Source organism: Macrotis lagotis, chromosome X (genome assembly GCF_037893015.1).
Source record: "Macrotis lagotis isolate mMagLag1 chromosome X, bilby.v1.9.chrom.fasta, whole genome shotgun sequence".
In the NCBI taxonomy this organism is placed as follows: domain Eukaryota; kingdom Metazoa; phylum Chordata; class Mammalia; order Peramelemorphia; family Peramelidae; genus Macrotis; species Macrotis lagotis.
Genome location: NC_133666.1, coordinates 647,335,750 through 647,354,912, shown reverse-complemented (window position 1 = coordinate 647,354,912; position 19,163 = coordinate 647,335,750). Strand labels below are relative to the sequence as shown.

Here is a 19,163-nt window from a genome sequence, read left to right as displayed (position 1 = left end):
CAAAAGGTCCATTTTCTAAATCTTTGGCCTGAATGGTAAAAATTCTTAAAAGTGTTTAAGAGAGAGCACTGAGAAAGGGGCAAAATAATATAAATCAATTTGAGCAAATGGAGCTTTTATATGCCCATAATCAATTATATTGTGGAGAAACTATACTAAAAAGAAGTGATTTATAACTCTAATTTGCAATCTCTTCCACCAATAGCATCAATTTTAAAATTCTTTAAGTTTCCTCTCCTATCCTTTAAGAGATGTGAATTGATAATCAAGCTGCATACACACCAAGTTAGTAAGATTAAGCATTAAATTCGTGGAGTTTATTGTTATAACCAAACAAAGCTGTTTTAATTTAATCTGGGTACATATTTAATGATAGCAAAGTCATTATTGGGTTTCTTGTGAATTGGTTGCCTCCTATAAACTGGAAGGTTAATACTGCCTGTTATCTTTACTGAGTAGTGATTGAGAACAGAAAGGAGTAACAGAAAAAAGCAGTTATAAGTTAAAAAGTATATGACTAGACAAAAGAAGGTGAGGAGTTGGGCTGGGAAGAGCTTAAATGCCAAAGAGAAGAGTCTATTTGATCTTGGAGGTAACAGGGAAGCATTATGGTTTAATGAGTGGATGTGTCAGGTTACATGGGAATAGAAGCAAGAGATGGAGAGATGGGGCTGACAACACACATCGAATGGCTGACTATGTGGAGAGGGAGAGAAGGATGGGTACAGAACAAGACTGAGATCACAAACCTGAATGTGCTGTCAAAAGAAATAGGAAGACCAGTCAGGAGGATGTGGGAGAAAAGATAAATGAGTTTTGCTTTGGACATGAAGTGTGTGAAATGCCTATGGGTTATACAAATGAAGATGTCCAAGAGATAGCTAGTGATAAGGGGAAACAGAACAAGATGGAACTATATATGTATGTATGTGGGCATACACACATGTATGTATAGAAACACATGTCTATATATGCAAATGTGTATGAAGGACTTATATGTAAAAGATGATCATTAAACTCATAAGAATTCATTGATGAGGGCAAAGAAAAAGAATAAATGAGGAATAAGACAAAGCCCTGTAGTTAAGAGTAAGCTAGTCAATGGAAATGGAAGAGCCATTAAGAGGGTAATGTTATAAAATCCCAGGGAGAAGAGGATGGTCAACAGCATCAAATGCTCCAAGGAGGATGAAGACTGAGAAAAGAACATAGGATTTGGCAATTAAGAGACCACAGGTAACTTTGGAGAGAATAGTTTAAGAAGAATGCTGAGACTGAAGTCAGATTTTCATGGGGTTGTACACAGCTTTTAATGAGAACTTGGCTGTGAGAAGGAAGAGAGATAAGAGTATGAGAGTTTGAGAAGATAATGGGTTGAAATAAGATTTTTTTTTTAAGGAGATTGGACCCACATCGAAAAAAGAACCAAAAACTAGGAAGAGATTGGGAAACAGTGGAAGAGGGAATTTGATTTTAGGAACAAGAAATCAGGAGATAGGATAAGAGAAGGGCTCAAATGAATGGTAGAAATGGACTTGGTGAAAAAAGTTCTCTTCAAAAGAAACAAGAGTAAGGACAACATGTGGGATGAGGGCAAAGGATTTCAGATGTAGAGGAGAAGAAAAATAGTTTTGTGCTAGGTTTTAGGGTCTAGAAACTAAGGATACAAAAAAAAGAAACAGTTGCTGTATTTAAGGAGTTTTTGTGAAACTTAACTATGTTTGTCTTACATCTTCTAAGTAAACAATGTAAATTGAGGAGGATTTGTGATTTATGGGCTCAGGAAAGGCTTCCAGCAGGAGGTGGCCCCAGAGCTGAGTCCCGAAGTTAGGAATTACACCAGGCAGAAGTGAGTAAAGAGTGCATTCCCAACCTAAGGGAAGGGAAGATATTTTGCAGGTACCAGGAAGAGTCTCTTTGAAGACCCTGACACAGGTGATGGAATGTTAAATTCAAGGATAGCTGTGAGGCTAGTCTGACTAGAATGTAAAATGTATGGAGAATAGGAACTAAGCTGGGAAAGGTGAGTGAGAACCAGATTATAGAAAGCTTGAACTATCAGGAAGCAAAGATAAAAATGTTCAGGCTAAAATGTCTAAAAATCAGGAAGAAAACCCTTAAAGAAGAAATGACAAAGAATGCTTTCTGCTCCCAAATCTTCAGTTATTGTACAATACCAACAAGGAGAACTCAAAAAAGGTATAGTCATTCCCTGCCAATATCATGAAGATATAGGATACAGAGTACAGAGAAGGTAAATGACTTGACCAAAGTAAATAAAATATCCTGGCAAGGATTTCATTATCTTTACTTTTCACCAGATCATCCTGCTATCAATCCATCACAGAAATGTTAGCAATTCTTTCCTTGCTTTCTGTATCTGGAACTCATCAGCCATCATCAGGTATCATTTGTCCCTAGTTCTGAAATGCATATTTTAAAAAACTGATTAAATAAAAGTTTGGCATTTACAAAGTTTCTACTCGAGTCTCCTCAGAAAGGGGAAGAACCTTTTTTTTTTTTTGCGGAAGTAAATTTTGGAAGAACTTTATGGCCTCCTGGTAGAGTACATTCTAAAAGTAAACAAGACTTCATCTCACCAGCATGAAGCAGCTACCTACCTTATGGAAAGTGTCTCTTCCTTTGAAAACTAAAGGAAGTGAGAGAATGAGGGGAAAGAGGAGAATGCAAATGTTAGCCTCTGCTGCTACTTTAGAAATAATGGGGTGGGGGCAGCTAGGAACGCAGTGGAAAGAACGTCCACCCTGGAGTCAGAAGGACTTGAGTTCAAATTTGACCTCAGACACTTAATAATTGCCTAGCTGTGTGACCTTGGGCAAGTCACTTAACCCCACTGCCTTAAATAAATAAAAATTTAAAAAAAGAAAGAAAGAATGGGGTGGGAGGGGAAAAGTATATTTGACCTGGGTTTGAATCCCAGCTTGGCCATTTAATAGAAGTGGCAATTTTTTTCTCTGTAGTTCTCAGAATCCTGAAACACAAGGGGTTTGGTCTCATCACTTAGGCTCTAAAACTATTATCCTAAGACTCAGCTGATTGCCACCGATATGCGGGTACAAGATTTCAAAAAGGAAACTGTCACCCCATACTGACTCCAAAGTGTCTTTTTTCCTTGCTCTTTGAGAATCAAGTATGAGTCAAGAATTAGGCATGGAAGACTCAAATGTTCAGATATATTCCTTCCCAAAGGGTAACTGAAGTGCTAAATGAATTTATAAACAAGTCATAAATAAAACTATTACCTTCATTTTCTTATACATACCATTTAAATAACACCCTTTAAGATATGAATGGCATTTGTGCAAAGAAACCAAACTAAAGCTAGTATGACCAAACTTCCCCTTTTTCTTTAAGTAATTCCTCCCATGGTTTTTACAAAGCAAGCCAACACTGACCCCTCCCTAACTGAGGTTCAAAAATAGAGAGATATACACCAAAACTCATCCCTTTCCTTCCGGTTCTATATATCCTGTTGCTTTCACACTAATAAGGGACCACTTTTAAAAATGTTTCAGTTTATAAACTATGAGTTCATAGGTTTTAATTTTACACAAGGGCTAAAATACTTAGAAAAATAAAACTGATTTTAAGTGATCTTAAAATAATCACAAAATTCAAGACACAGAAGTCACTATAATTTCTATAGTATGTCAACAAAAACTAACAGAAGCAGAGCAGCATTGGAGAAAGACAAGAGAAAAAAGATGTATATCAGATGTACATATTTGAAAAAATATAATCCTCTGGGATTTCACTTTTATAAGATTAGAATTTTTAAATTTTAAAGCTGAAATTCTATAAGACAAAAATAGTGGAAACCTCTAACTCAGTGTAACATTAACACCTACAAAAATTGTTACTTGATAAAAATTGTATAAGATTGATCAAAATAACAGAATTACACAATATTTACAAATATTTAATAATTCATCGAGTTTATCTTCCTTGATTATGTCTTTGAAGATTCCTTCTTGGGGGAAGGAGCTGAGATCACATATTATTTTACAAAATATAAAGTATATAATGTAATAATATCACACTGAAACTATTTAACACATTAAAAAAACAAACAAACAGTACTTATACTGTTTATCATTTTTTCTAAAATAAGGGTTCTTAACCTTTTTTGTGTATGTCCTGGAGCTTTCCTTGAGAAGCCTGGTGAAGACCCTCCCTTCTCAGAATGTTTTTTTTTAAGTATATAAAATAAAATTCATAGGGTTACACTGGAAATCTATTTATATTTAGCTACTGAAATTTTTTTTTAACAGGTCATATGCCCAAAGGACTATAAAACTGAGCATACCCTTTAATACAGCAACACCATTCTAGATCTGTATCCCAAAGAGATCATTAAAAAAGAAAAAGACCTACATGTACAAAAATATTTATATCATCTCTTTCTGTGACAATGAATTGAGAGGATGCCCTTCAATTGGGGAATGGTTAAACAAGCTGTGGTATATGAATGTGATGAAATACTATTGTTCTATAAAAAATCATGAACAGGCAGATTTCAGAAAAATCTGGAAAGACTTACATGAACTGGTGCTGAGTAAAGTATGCAGAATGAGAACATCACATAATAACATTTTGTGATGATCAACTCTGACAGACTTAGCTCTTCCCTTCTATACAGTGATCAAAGACAATTTGAAAAGACTTGAGTTAGAAATGTCTTCCACATTCACATGTGGAATCTGAATGCAGACCAAAGCACACTATTTTCACTTTTTTAAACTTGTTTTTTCTTTTTGTTTTGATTTTTCTTTCATATCTTGGTTAATATGAAAATATAATACAGGCATAAAGCTATATCAGATTACTTGCTGTCTTGGGGAAAGGGGGAGGGAAGGAAGGGAGAAAATGTAGAATGCAAAATCTTACAAAAAATGAATGTTAAAAGTTATCTTCTCATGTAAATGGAAAAAAAAGAAGAAAACAAAGAAAAGAAAATGATGTTAAGTCAACCATGAAGTCTTAGGATTTAGAACTGCAACCGTTGTTTTAATAAACATTTGTACTAATTTAAAAAAATAAAAATGAAAACAAGTTTGTAGAGTCTGTTTAGAATATATGTTCTACAGTGTTTCATTCATTCTAATGGAATTTTATCTTGAATTTATTTCCAGTTTCCCCTTAATATTTTCCCTTTCAAATGGGAAGAATGAGAAAAGTGAAAAATTATTCAAGTCTGTCAATTTCCTATTCCTTCACAGCTTCATTACTCATTGAGGTTCTTATTCCCATGTACTATGAGAGAATAATAATTTTTGCTTATATAGTACTTCACAATTTCTAAAATATGAGCAGCGATTTACCTACATAACTATATGCCAATCAAACAGCAATATAGAATTTTGAGAACCAGATTGGTGAGGAAATGTGATGTTCTGATTTAAATAAATAAAATGTTATAATAAAATTTTACCATACATATAATACACATTAATTTCCAAGGAACTGGAACAGAACTACACCAAACCATTGAATGTTCAACTTCTCCAGGAGATTGGCCATTTTATCCTTCCTATTTGTAATTACTTATCTTCAGGCATATTCTCTATATTGCTCCAGTGAGTGAAATAATGACTTGATCAGGGTTGTGGTAGCTTAACTCCCATGGTGGGCTTCCTATTTACTCAAATACTCTAAAGAACTGGTTAGCTCCTCAGGTCGGGAATCCTTCCAACTATAAAGAAGCAATCACCTGCTCAGCCTGTGGCTATTACTCTTGTCCTGACATAACTCCACCACGGGGGATCTTCACAAAGTGCTCAGAGCTGGCACACTTTCTCTTAAAGACTGCAATACAAGAACTAATGACTCCTTGCCTCCTGATCAGTCCAATCTTCTTTTTCATTCAGTCATTTCTTTGATGACATCCTCTTCATTAATTCTACTATGCAGTTCTTTTCTTGTATTGTGCTATAGTCTGTTTATTGATCCATTTTCTTTTTTTGGAACCTGTATCGTTCCCAACTCACACCCACACAACATTGGAAGAATATTGCTTTTAAAAAAATGGATCTTCCTCATTAACCCACTACAAGGTTGTTTTTGTTTTGCTTTTGTGCTGGGAATATCTTTGGGGGAATGGGGGAAAGGAGGGGAGATGACAAGGGAGTTTGGACTACACCTTCAATATCAAAGCAAATCAGTTCTTGCTCTCTAACTAGAGTTGCCTAGGACACTGAGAGGTGATATGATTTGTCTAGGGATACAGGGCCTATGTGTCAGTCATCCTGGTAAACAATTTGGAAATGCAATAAAAGGGATGAAACAGGGATTAATTTTTTGTCCTTCATTCTGGAATAAGATCATGACATCAGGGAGGTGATGCCATGACAAGCACATGAACTGGATTTGAGTGAGGAAGTGATGTGCTAAGTCACCAGTCCCACTTTCTCCTCAGAGCCATCTAGATCCAGTGACCAGATCTTTAACAGGATGACTGGGGATGGCCCAGGGTTCCGAGGCAATCAGGGTTAAGCGACTTAACCAAGGTCACACTGCTAGTGAGTGGCAAGTGTCTGAGGCTGAATTCCAACTCCCATCCTCCTGACTCCAAAGTCAGTGCTCTATTCACTGAACCACCTAGGTGCCCTGCAATAAAAGTCGCTAAACTGTTAATACCTTATAATACAATAATGCTAATACTGGAAATATAATATCTCTAAGAAGGTCAAAGTTGTAAAGAAGGGTCCCATAAATACCACAAAATTCAAAAAGGCATTTTTGTGATGAAAGAGAAATTCAGAGAAACATCGAAACTTGTATGTAACAACAGAATCAAAGAAAGTAAATCCAAGAAAAAAGTATTCATGATGACTATAAGACAAACTATAAAACAGCACTACAACTGAGAAAATTGAAGCAGACAGAGGGTGGGTGACTCGTCCAAAGTTATACAGTTAGTAACTGTCTGAGACTGGATTTGAATTCAGGTCTGCTCATTCTAATGCCAGTACCCAATCTACTGCAACACCTAGCTCCCTATATCTAACTATAGTATCCTCTAGTCCATATCTGTCTGCTTCCTATACAAGAATAGCAGGAAATATTTTATCAAAAGCTTTCTTTCTTCATCTATGAAGTTAGCATAGAAGAAAGAAGACTGAATCTTAATAGCCTCATTCCCGGAAGTCTTCCTAAGACCTCTTAATTCTAGTGCTCACCCTCTCAGGAATCCTGTATATATGCATGTATGTATGAATGAATGTATCATGTTTGTATATCCTTACTGCATATTGCCCCCTCCAGCAGATTGAGGGCAGAAACTATCTCCCATTTACTTAGCACAGTGTCTGGCTCATGGTAGAGGCTTCAAAAACAATTTTTGATTGGTTAATTTATGAATAACTTCCTCCTTTTAAAAATATTAATCTCATTTTTAATAATCTATTCCAGAATTGTCCCAGGAATCAAAGCCAAGGTTACTTGTCTATAGATTTAACCATTCCAGGTCACCAGACTCACCTTCTCCTCCAGAGCCATTTGGGTCTAGTGGTCAGATATGAATCAGGATGACTGGAGATGACCCTGGTATCTGAGGCAGATTTGATCTCTTGAACTCCTGACTACAAAGTCAGCGCTCTAAAGAGTTACATTGGAATTGTTTCTCATGTTTACTCTTTCTCTTGGCTCTACTAAGTGCTGTGTGACCCTGGGTAAGGCAAACTTGTTTGTCTCTGGTTTCCTCACCCTACTTCACAGGGTTGTGAGAACAAAAATGAGATAGCTATAAAATGCTTTTTAAACCTTCCAGTGCATATAAATGCTATGATAATTACCTTTTAATGAATAATTAAACCAATTCTATCAGTTTCTTTATTTGCCTCTTCAAAGAGACAATAAATTCCAGTGGCTCTCTCTTACCTTCAGGATCAAATATAAACCTTCAGAATCAAATATAAAATCTTCTATTTGGTTTTTAAAGCCCTATATAACCTGGCTTCTTCAGACCTTTCCCTCTGCTTACACTTTATTCATCTCCAAGTACTCTTCAGCCTAGGAGTGACACTGACCCCCCTGCTATTACTCAAATAAGATACTCCATCTCAATACTGGGCATTTATTTTCTCTGGCTGAATGCTCTACCTCTTATCTGTATTTGGTTTTAAATTACAACTAAAATCCCACCTTCTGGGCCTACCCGCATTAGATCTAAAATGATACTGTAAAGTAACTGTCATCAAAACAGTCTGGTACTGATTAAGAAAAAGAGAAGTGGATCAATGGAATAGATTAGGTATAAAAGAAACAGTAGTAAATGATTATAGTAATTTACTGTTTGATAAACCTTAAGACTCCAGTTTCTGGATTAAGAACTCACTATTTGATGAAAACTGCTGGGAAAATTGAAAAAGAATATTGCAGATAGGCCTAGATCAACATCTACACCAAGATAAGGTATAGATGGGTACTGGACTTAGATGTAATGGGTGATACCATAAGCCAATTAGGAGAACAAAGAATAGTCTGTCAGATCCATAGAGAGGGGAGGAGTTTATGACCAAACAAGAGATCAAGAACATTATAAAATGCAAAATGAATAATTATGATTACATTAAATTTAAAAAGTTTCACAAAACAAATGCAACCAAGATTAAAAGGAATGAGAAGGGGGTGGCTAGGTGGTGCAGTAGATAGAACACTGGCCTTGGAGTCAGGAGTACCTGAGTTCAAATCCAGCCTCAGACACTTAATAATTACCTAGCTGTGTGGCCTTGGGCAAGCCACTTAACCCCATTGCCTTGGAAAAACTTAAAAAAAAAAGAATGAGAAAAAAACAATTTTTTACAGCTAAGTGTTTCTGATAAAGGACTCATTCCTAAAATAGAGAGAACTGAGTCAAATTTATAAGAATACATACAAGTCATCCTACAATTGATAAAAGGTCAAAGGATATGAACAAGTAATTTTCAGTTGAGGAAATTAAATCTATTTATAGTCATATAAAAAATGTTCTACCTAATTATTGATTAGAGAACTGCAAATTAAAATAACTCCAAGGTACCACCTTACACCTAGCAGATTGACTAATATGACAGGAAATAGGAAAATAATGTTGGAGGGGATGTGGGAAAAGTGGGACACTAAAGCACTGTTGGAGGAGTTATGAGCCGATCCAACCATTCAGGAGAGCAATTTGGAACTATGACCAAAAGACAATAAAACTGTGCATACTTTGATCCAGCAATACTACTACTAGGTCTGTATCCCAAAGAGATCATAAAAAGAGGGAAGCGACTTAAAGAACAAAAATATTTATAGCATCTCTTCTTGAAATTTCAGGCAAAAAATTGGAAATTGAAGGGATGCCAATCAATTGGGGAATGGCTGAACAAGTAATGGTATGTGAATGTTATGGAACACTATTGTTCTGGAAAAATCATGAGGGGTGGGGACTTCATAAAAGCCTGGAAAGATGTTGCTGAATTGATGCTAAGTGAAGTGACCACAACCAGAAGAACATTGTACACATTAACAACAACACAGTATGATGATCAAGTATGATGACCTTGCTCATTTCAACTTCAAGACAATTCTAAAAGACTTGTGATGAAAGTACCATCCACATCCAGAGAAAGAACTATGGTGTCTGAAAAAAGAACAAATTATACTATTTTCAATTTTTAAAATTTGGTTTATGCTTTGTTTTTGTTCCTCCTTTTATTCTGATTCACAGCATGACTAGTATGGAAGTATGTTTAACCTAGTTACATATGTATACAACCTATATTAAACTGCTTGCTGTCAGGTAGAGGAGGGGAAAAACGGGAGGGAGAAAAATGTGGAACTCAAAACCTTACCTCAAAAAATTATGTGTTATTATATGTATTAATTATGGTTATCATCTTGCTGATAATTTTCAAATAGACTTAGCTTTTTAACCCCAACAGGAAGGGATCAAAAATCCTTCTGACAAAAGTAGATCTGAAACCATCTACCTGGAAAATAACAAGATACTTCTAAATATTAAAAGAAAATCTCTCAAATAAAACTGGACAAAATCAGTGTTTAAGTATAAATAAATCACAAAAAAAGTCTAGTACTCTAAAATCAGAAGAGGCAATTAATTATCAGAGAGACTTTTATCTGGCCCCTGAAGTTAGGCTAGAATGCTTAGGGAAGCTATTAATGAAGATTTCCTTTAAAGACTTAATTTTCAATTCTTCCGACCCATCAGTTGAGTGGCTGATTCATCTTGTGTCTGATTTAGTAACTGAATTTCCAAATTCCAGGAATACAGGAAGAATCTCTCTCTCAACAAACAAACACACACACACACACACACACTTACTTTAAAGCTCCAAGAGTAAAATATATTTATTTGTGTGTGCATATATGTAAATATATTTTTAAATTTAAATTCAGATGTTGGGAGTTTCTTTAAACCTCTACTTTAAAAAAATAATTGTTTAGAAAATCATCTCATTCTTTTCAAAGAAATGATACAGAGTAGAATGAAAACATATGAACTGATGCAAGGTAGAATAAGTAGAGGTAGAAACACTATGCACAAAACACTACAACGATGTGAATAATAACCACAAAATAATTCCAAATAACTCACACAAAATTATAAAGAACAAGCTTGGCCCCAAAGAAGAGACATTAAAAGATGCCCTCTTCCAATTCCTTTGCTGAGATGAAGGAAAAGGAAAGGAGCTTGGAATATAATGCCATATTTTTGTATTAAATAGTTTAGCTAAACTTTGCTGAATTAAAAAAAAAAAAGGTTTTTGTTATATGTGACAGTTCTCTGAGGAGGAGGAGGAGAAGGGTGAAATGTAGTTGATATAAAAATCTATTTTTACATTGTAAAAAAAAACCCTCCGTCTAAAAATGCAAAATACTAACTTAGCATCTACAATCTCTCAAAGTACCCCAAACATAGTTTAAACAATTAAGTCTCAGAAAAACCTAATTTAACAAAGTGAGAAACTGAGGTATTTATTCAATGTTAAAGTTGGAAGAAAAATTTAAGAATTACTCTCTTGGAGGCTCTGTAATCACTTAACCAATCTATATTGATTCTAATACTAAAACGTGATATTTCAAGTTTTTTTTTTAGGGTTTTGCAAGGCAAATGGGGTTAAGTGGCTTGCTCAGGGCCACACAGCTAGGTAATTAAGTGTCTGAGGTTGCATTTGAACTCAGGTCTTCCTGACTCCAGGGCCGGTGCTCTATCCACTTGGCAATCTAGCTGCCCCACATTTCAAGTTTTTAAGAATCTTGACTCCCTTCAGCAAATTAGTTTTTAAAAAAAAGAACAATACCTAGTTAATCTGAATCACTAAAGAAGGAAGTTGAAAGTTACTTCACACAGTTCAGAAAATTAACGTGACCATAAATACACTTGGAATTATGTTTATGTGGGGGGGGGAACATCAAGATGCTTCTTAAGATGCCAGCTCAGTGGGAATTTCCAGCATGGGGATTTCTGGCAAAGGGCTTTCCTTAGGGGAAAAGAAATAGCACCAACATCCCGGGGTCAAAAAAAAAATCGTGGCCCAGTCTATCACATGCTATCTACTGTCAATACCAGAACATACACTGGCTGTTCGCCCCTTTCTCAGAAATCTCACAGCAAATATTATAGTTGTTTCATCCCAAACCTCCTAAGAGCTTTTATTTTCAAAAATAGAAGCCCTGTGGCTTTCACTTTTCAAAAGTCAGCCAATGTATGAGGGTTCTTAAATGAGATCAACGACCGAGAAAATCCAAAGTCCAAGCTCGGAGTCCCCGGTGAATTTTTCTGGTGTTTCACGGTTTAAAGTAACAAAGCCAGTTACGGGGCACCCCCGACAGGAACCCAAGGGATCACTGAGCCGCTCTCTAGGTTTCAGTTCTGCGGCTCTAGTTCGCCCTTCACTGCCCACTAACAGGCGCCTTCTCGACAGAGGGAATAAAGACCCCCAGAAGGAGAGCCTGGGTTGCCCCCCACCCCCGAGCTGGGAGACCTGATGCAGAGAAGGGAAGGGTCATTTTACAGATGAGGAAACTAAGTCACAAGGAGGGGAAGAGGCTGGAGAGCTGGAAAGGGCCCTAATAAAGCCAAGTCTCTAGTTCAGCCTCTCAGATTTGCAGATGGGGCAGCCGAGCTCTCAAGGGGGAGGGGGCTTTCCTGATCTGGACCAGAGCTGGCCCTGGGGGTCCCTGAACCCCAGCCCTCATTTTACAAGGGAGGAAGCTGAGGGTCAGGAAAGGGGGAGAAACAACTTAGAGTCGTAGAAGGGGGCTCAGAAATGATCCAGAAGCTCGTTCTCCAGGAGAGGGGCCTGAGGGGGGCCGGGCGGGGCCGCGGGGCCCCCGGGCCGGGGCGCCGCGCTCTTGGGGACCCCACAGCCGGGCCAAGCCTCCTCCTCAGCTGCTTCTGAGCACCCAAGCTCCTCGCGCTGCCGCTAAATCCGGGCCCGGTGGCGCCGGCGGCTCGGGCTGGGGCGCTGAGCCGGGCTCCGACTCCCCTTACAAAGCGCCGGGCCCGGGACCCGCGGGGCCCCGAGCCCCCCGCGCCCCGAGCCGGCTGGCTGGCCCCCCGGCCCGCCCGAGCCCCCCGGCCCCCGGCTGTCAGGCTCCCGCCGCCCCGCCCCGCCCCGGCCCGGCCCGGCCCGGCCTCGCCCCTCTCACCTGCCCCAGCTCCCGGGCGCCCCTGCGCTCCGCACACCCAACACCGCCCAGCTCGGCGCGTCTGCGCAGAACGGCGCCGCGCTCTCGCGGAGCGCTCTCCTTTCACATAGTCCCCGGGGCCCGCCCTCTCTTCCTCTTCCCCCGCCCCTCGCCGAGGCCCAACCGGATCTAGTTCTTCTTAAAGGGCCCGCCCTTCGGTCACGCCGGAGAGAGGGGACTGGGCGGGGCTGTTGTCACTCTTTGAAACTCAGAAGGCGCTTAAGGGCCCTGGGAGAGCACCCCGCACCCGCGTGTTTGCTAGGGAGGAACCCGAGCCAGACAGGGGAAGGGGAGTTGTCCAAGGCCACCTAGCTCCAGCCCCCCGTGTGACAGAGGAGGAAACTGAGGCCCGAGGAGCGCTCTGAGCCAAGGCTACGCGGGGACGGCGGGAGAGCTCCGCCGCCCGGGCCCTGCCACCAGCCTTCTCCTCTGGGCTAGCCCGGGTGGAACGGGGTGACGGGGCAAGCCCCGGACCGAGGGGGCTTGTGGGGAAGTCGTCCGACACTGACACTGACACTGACACTGACACTGACACTGACACTGACACTGACACACACTGACACTGACACTGACGCTGACGCTGACACTGACACTGACACTGACGCTGACACTGACACTGACACTGACACTGACACTGACGCTGACGCTGACACTGACACTGACACTGACACTGACACTGACACTGACACTGACACTGACACACACTGACACTGACACTGACACTGACGCTGACGCTGATGCTGACACTGACACACACTGACACTGACACTGACACTGACACTGACACTGACACTGACACTGACACTGACACTGACACTGACACTGACACACACTGACACTGACACTGACACACACTGACGCTGACGCTGACACTGACACTGACGCTGACACTGACACTGATACTGACACACACTGACACTGACACTGACACACACTAACACTGACGCTGACACTGACACTGACGCTGACACTGACACTGACACTGACACTGACACTGACACTGACACACACTGACACTGATGCTGACACTGACACTGACACTGACACTGACACTGAAGCTGACACTGACACTGACACACACTGACACTGACGCTGACACTGACACTGACGCTGACGCTGACACATGTACGCTGACACTGACACATGTACACTGACACTGACACTGACACACATACACTGACACTGACACTGACACACATACACTGACACTGATACTGATGCTGACACTGACACACGTACACGTACACTGACACTGACGCTGACGCTGACGCTGACGCTGACGCTGATGCTGACACTGACACACGTATACTGACACTGATACTGACACTGACACACGTACACTGACACTGACACATGTACACTGACACTGACACTGACACACATACACTGACACTGACACTGACACTGACACACACTGACACACATACACTGACACTGATACTGATGCTGACACTGACACTGACACACGTACACGTACACTGACACTGATACATGTACACTGACACTGACACTGACACACATACACTGACACTGACACTGACACTGACACACACTGACACACATACACTGACACTGATACTGATGCTGACACTGACACTGACACACGTACACGTACACTGACACTGATACATGTACACTGACGCTGACATATGTACACTGACACTGACACATGTACACTGACACTGACACTGACACACATACACTGACACTGATACTGATGCTGACACTGACACACGTACACGTACACTGACACTGACGCTGACGCTGACGCTGACGCTGATGCTGACACTGACACACGTATACTGACACTGATACTGACACTGACACACGTACACTGACACTGACACATGTACACTGACACTGACACTGACACACATACACTGACACTGACACTGACACTGACACACACTGACACACATACACTGACACTGATACTGATGCTGACACTGACACTGACACACGTACACGTACACTGACACTGATACATGTACACTGACGCTGACGCTGACACTGATGCTGACGCATACTGACACTGACACACACTGACACTGACATACATACACTGACACTGGCACTGACACTGACACACGTATACGTACACGTACACATACACTGACACTGACACTGACACTGAAGCACACTGACACTGACACACACTGACACTGATACATGTACACTGACGCTGACACACACTGACATTGACACTGACACACATACACTGAAACTGAGGCTGACGCTGACACTGACACTGACACACACTGACACTGACACTGACACACACTGATGCTAACATTGACACACACATTGACACTGACGCTGATAATGACACTGACACACATACACTGACACACACAGAGACACTGACACTGATGCTAACATTGACACACATACACACACTGACACTGACACACACTGAGACACTGACATTGATGCTAACATTGACATACACACTGACACTGAGCACACACTGAGACACTGACACTGATGCTAACGTTGACACACACTGTCACTGATACTGACACTGACGCACACACTGAGACACTGAAACTGATGCTTACATTGATACACACTGACACTGACACTGATACTGACACACACTGAGACACTGAAATTGATGCTAACATTAACACACATACACACACTGACACTGACACACACCGAGACACTGACACTGATGCTAACATTGACACATGCACTGACACTGAACACACACTTTGACACTGACACTGATACTGACACTGACACACACTGAGACACTGACACTGATGCTAACATTGACACACACACTGTCACTGATACTGATACTGACACACATACACTGACACACACTGAGACACTGACACTGATGCTAACATTAACACACACTAACACATACTGACACTGACACACACACTGAGACACTGAAACTGATGCTTACATTGACACACACTGACACTGACACTGATACTGACACACACTGAGACACTGAAACTGATGCTAACATTGACACACATACACACACTGACACTGACACACACTAAGACACTGACACTGATGCTAACATTGGCACACACACTGACACTGACGCTGATAATGACACTGACACATACACTCACACACACTGAGACACTGACACTGATGCTTACATTGACACACACACTGACACTGATACTGACACTGACACACATACACTGACACACACTGAGACACTGACACTGATGCTAACATTGACACACACTGACACTGAACACACACATTGACACTGACACACACTGAGACACTGACACTGATGCTAACATTGACACACACTGTCACTGATACTGACACTGACATACATACACTGACACACACTGAGACACTGACACTGATGCTAACATTGACACACACACACTAACACAGATACTGATACTGACACTGACACACACACACTGAGACACTGAAACTGATGCTTACATTGACACACACTGAGACACTGAAACTGATGCTAACATTGAGACACATACACACACTGACACTGACACACACTAAGACACTGACACTGATGCTAACATTGACACACACACTGACACGGATGCTGATAATGACACTGACACATGTATACTGACACACACAGAGACACTGACACTGATGCTAACATTGACACACACTGACACTGATACTGACACTGACACACATACACTGACACACACAGAGACACTGACATTGACACTGACACTGACACACACTGACACTGACACTGATACTGACACACGTAAACTGGCACACACACTAACACTGATGCTAACATTGACACACACTGACACTGACACACACTGAGACACTGACACTGATGCTTACATTGACACACACACTGACACTGACACTGATACTGACACTGATACACATAAACTGACACACACACACTAACACTGACGCTGATAATGACACTGACACATGTACACTGACACACACAGAGACACTGACACTGATGCTAACATTGACACACACTGACACTGATACTGACACTGACACACGTAAACTGACACACACACTAACACTGATCCTAACATTGACACACACACTGACACTGACACTGATACTGACACTGACACACACATTGAGACACTGACACTGATGCTTACATTGACACACACACTGACACTGACACTGATACTGACACTGACACACATACACTGACACACACACTGAGACACTGACACTGATGCTTACATTGACACACACACTGACACTGACACTGATACTGACACTGACACATGTAAACTGACACACACTAATGCTGATGCTAACATTGACATACACACTGACACTGACACTGATACTGACACACAGACACTGACACTGATGCTAGCATTGACACACACTGACACTGATATTGACACTGACACACACTGAGACACAACATTGACACACACACACACTGACACTGATGCTGATACTGACACTGATCTACATACACTGACACACACTGAGACACTGACACTGATGCAATGAAATAAAGGTATAGTTTCCAGGGAGAGCTGATGGTCCTCTGCCTTCATCAGATCTCCTATGAAGTTTTTGCGTTCTGTTCTGGGGTCATGGTTTAAGAAGACATAAGTTCGAGATGACCTAGAGGAAAACAGTAAAGGGTCATTTGAGTCAATCATTTGAACAGATGAAGGGTGTTTACCTTGGAGAAGAGAAGACTGGGGTGGGGGGCAGATGATAACTATGTTCAAATACTTGGAGCATGTCATGTGGAGACTTACTCTTTTTGCTGAGGGGCAAAGGGGCAGATTTAGGAGCAGTAGATGGAAGTTTAAGTCTGATTTAGGCTTGGGCAGGAGAAAAGTTTCCTCACTATTTGCAAAGTCCCAAAGTGGAATTCTTTGCAGGGGTTGGATGACTGACCCCTTGCTGGGTAGGAATTCCTTTCATGTGAGGTTTGGATTTGATCAATGATTGGAGAATCAAACACCCTATCCATCCCCCCTCTTTGGGCTCCTCTCTCAGATCCCACTCACACAACCAGCCTGTCCCACAACCCAGGTTTTCTCCTCATTAATTCATCTCAGCCCCTCTCACCCTCTGGCTCGATCTTCAGAGTATCCTCAAAGCCACAACCCTAGGAAGTTTTCAGATCTAAGCCCCAGAGTCCCCCCGCCCACCAAGATTCTAACCCCCTTACATACACACATACCAGTGTTTCTCCATCTTTAGAGCATGCTCAGATTAAACTGTCTCTTCTCCCTGGTCCTAAATCATTGAAAGGTGATGAAAAGACCTTTGGAGATCATCTATTTCAACCACAACCCTATCCAACTCCCCATCACTTAATAGAGGAGAAAACTAAGTCCCAGAGAAATTAAATGTCTTAAATAAGGTCACCAAATGGAAGATCTGGGATTGGGAATCCAAGTCTAAATCCCAAACCAAGCATATTCTAGGCCAAAGTTGGCTGTTCAGCTGGCTGGCTGGCTGGATAGATTACATGAATAGGGTCCAGAAGTTAAATGACTAGCCTAGGGCCACACAGGTAGCCAGTGGGCAGAGACAAGATTTGAAAGAAGATTTTCTGATTCTGGATCTAGTGTCCTTTCAGATGCATGAAAGCCATGGAAGGGATTTTGCTAGACAAAAGAGGAAGCAGTTTCAGTGTGGTAATCCCTTCTGCTAGGAGCCATTTGTTGTTGGGGGGGACAGGAATAGTGCGCACAAAGTCTAGAAGAGTTGAATGTGAATTTTGCCTCAGAAAACATCACTTTAACTTCTATGCCTCAGTTTCCTTATCTGTTGAGTTAGACTAATGATAACACTGGCTTCACAAGGTCATTGTGAAGATCAAATAAGGTGACTCAGTTAAAACCCTTTGAAGCCTTTATTTATGGTACCATATTAATTTTAGTTCCTTACAGTTAGCCTGGGATTGACTATTGCCTCAAGGGGAGGGACTTAGAGCCAGAGCAGGCCAACCAACAGGGAGGAGGAGAGGCAAGGACAGACCTTTAGCAGCTCTGTTCTAGGTGGAACCTTGCTATACTTTGCACACCACTCCTTTCTGCACAGAAATATCAGTGAGTTCACCTTTAACCACCCTGTTAACTTCAATCTATGATGTGTCCAGGTGGTTCTGATCTTGGGGTCTGTATTGTACAACTGGTCATAGGGCAGGCTAAAGAAGCTACATTTTCCTATCCTCCCAATTCAGATCAGTGAATGGGGAACCTTCTTTCTTTCTTTCTTTTAAAATTTTATCTATTTAAGGTAATGGGGTTAAGTGACTTGCCCAAGGTCACACAGCTAGGTAATTATTAAGTGTTTGAGGCCAGATTTCAACTCAGGACCTCCTGACTCCAGGGCCAGTGCTCTATCCATTACTACACCTAGCTACCCAGGAATCTTCTTTCTTAAGGAATATGAAAAAAAGACTTTGCCTCAGTTTCCCCCACAATACAGTGAGAGATCAGGGAACATAGAACCTCAAAACTGGAAAGAAGACTTTTTTTTGG

At 41.0% G+C, this 19,163-nt stretch overlaps 1 protein-coding gene across 1 annotated transcript in view; it reads right to left on the bottom strand.

Moving 5' to 3' along the window:
* The window catches only part of MOB3A (MOB kinase activator 3A), a 45,513-nt gene extending 32,783 nt beyond the window's left edge, over positions 1-12,730 (bottom strand). Inside the window, exon 1 of the mRNA XM_074204651.1 lies at positions 12,658-12,730. The gene's annotated coding sequence lies outside the window, so the exon portion shown is untranslated. The remainder of the gene's footprint in view (positions 1-12,657) is intronic.
* Between the last annotated feature and the right edge of the window lie 6,433 nt (positions 12,731-19,163).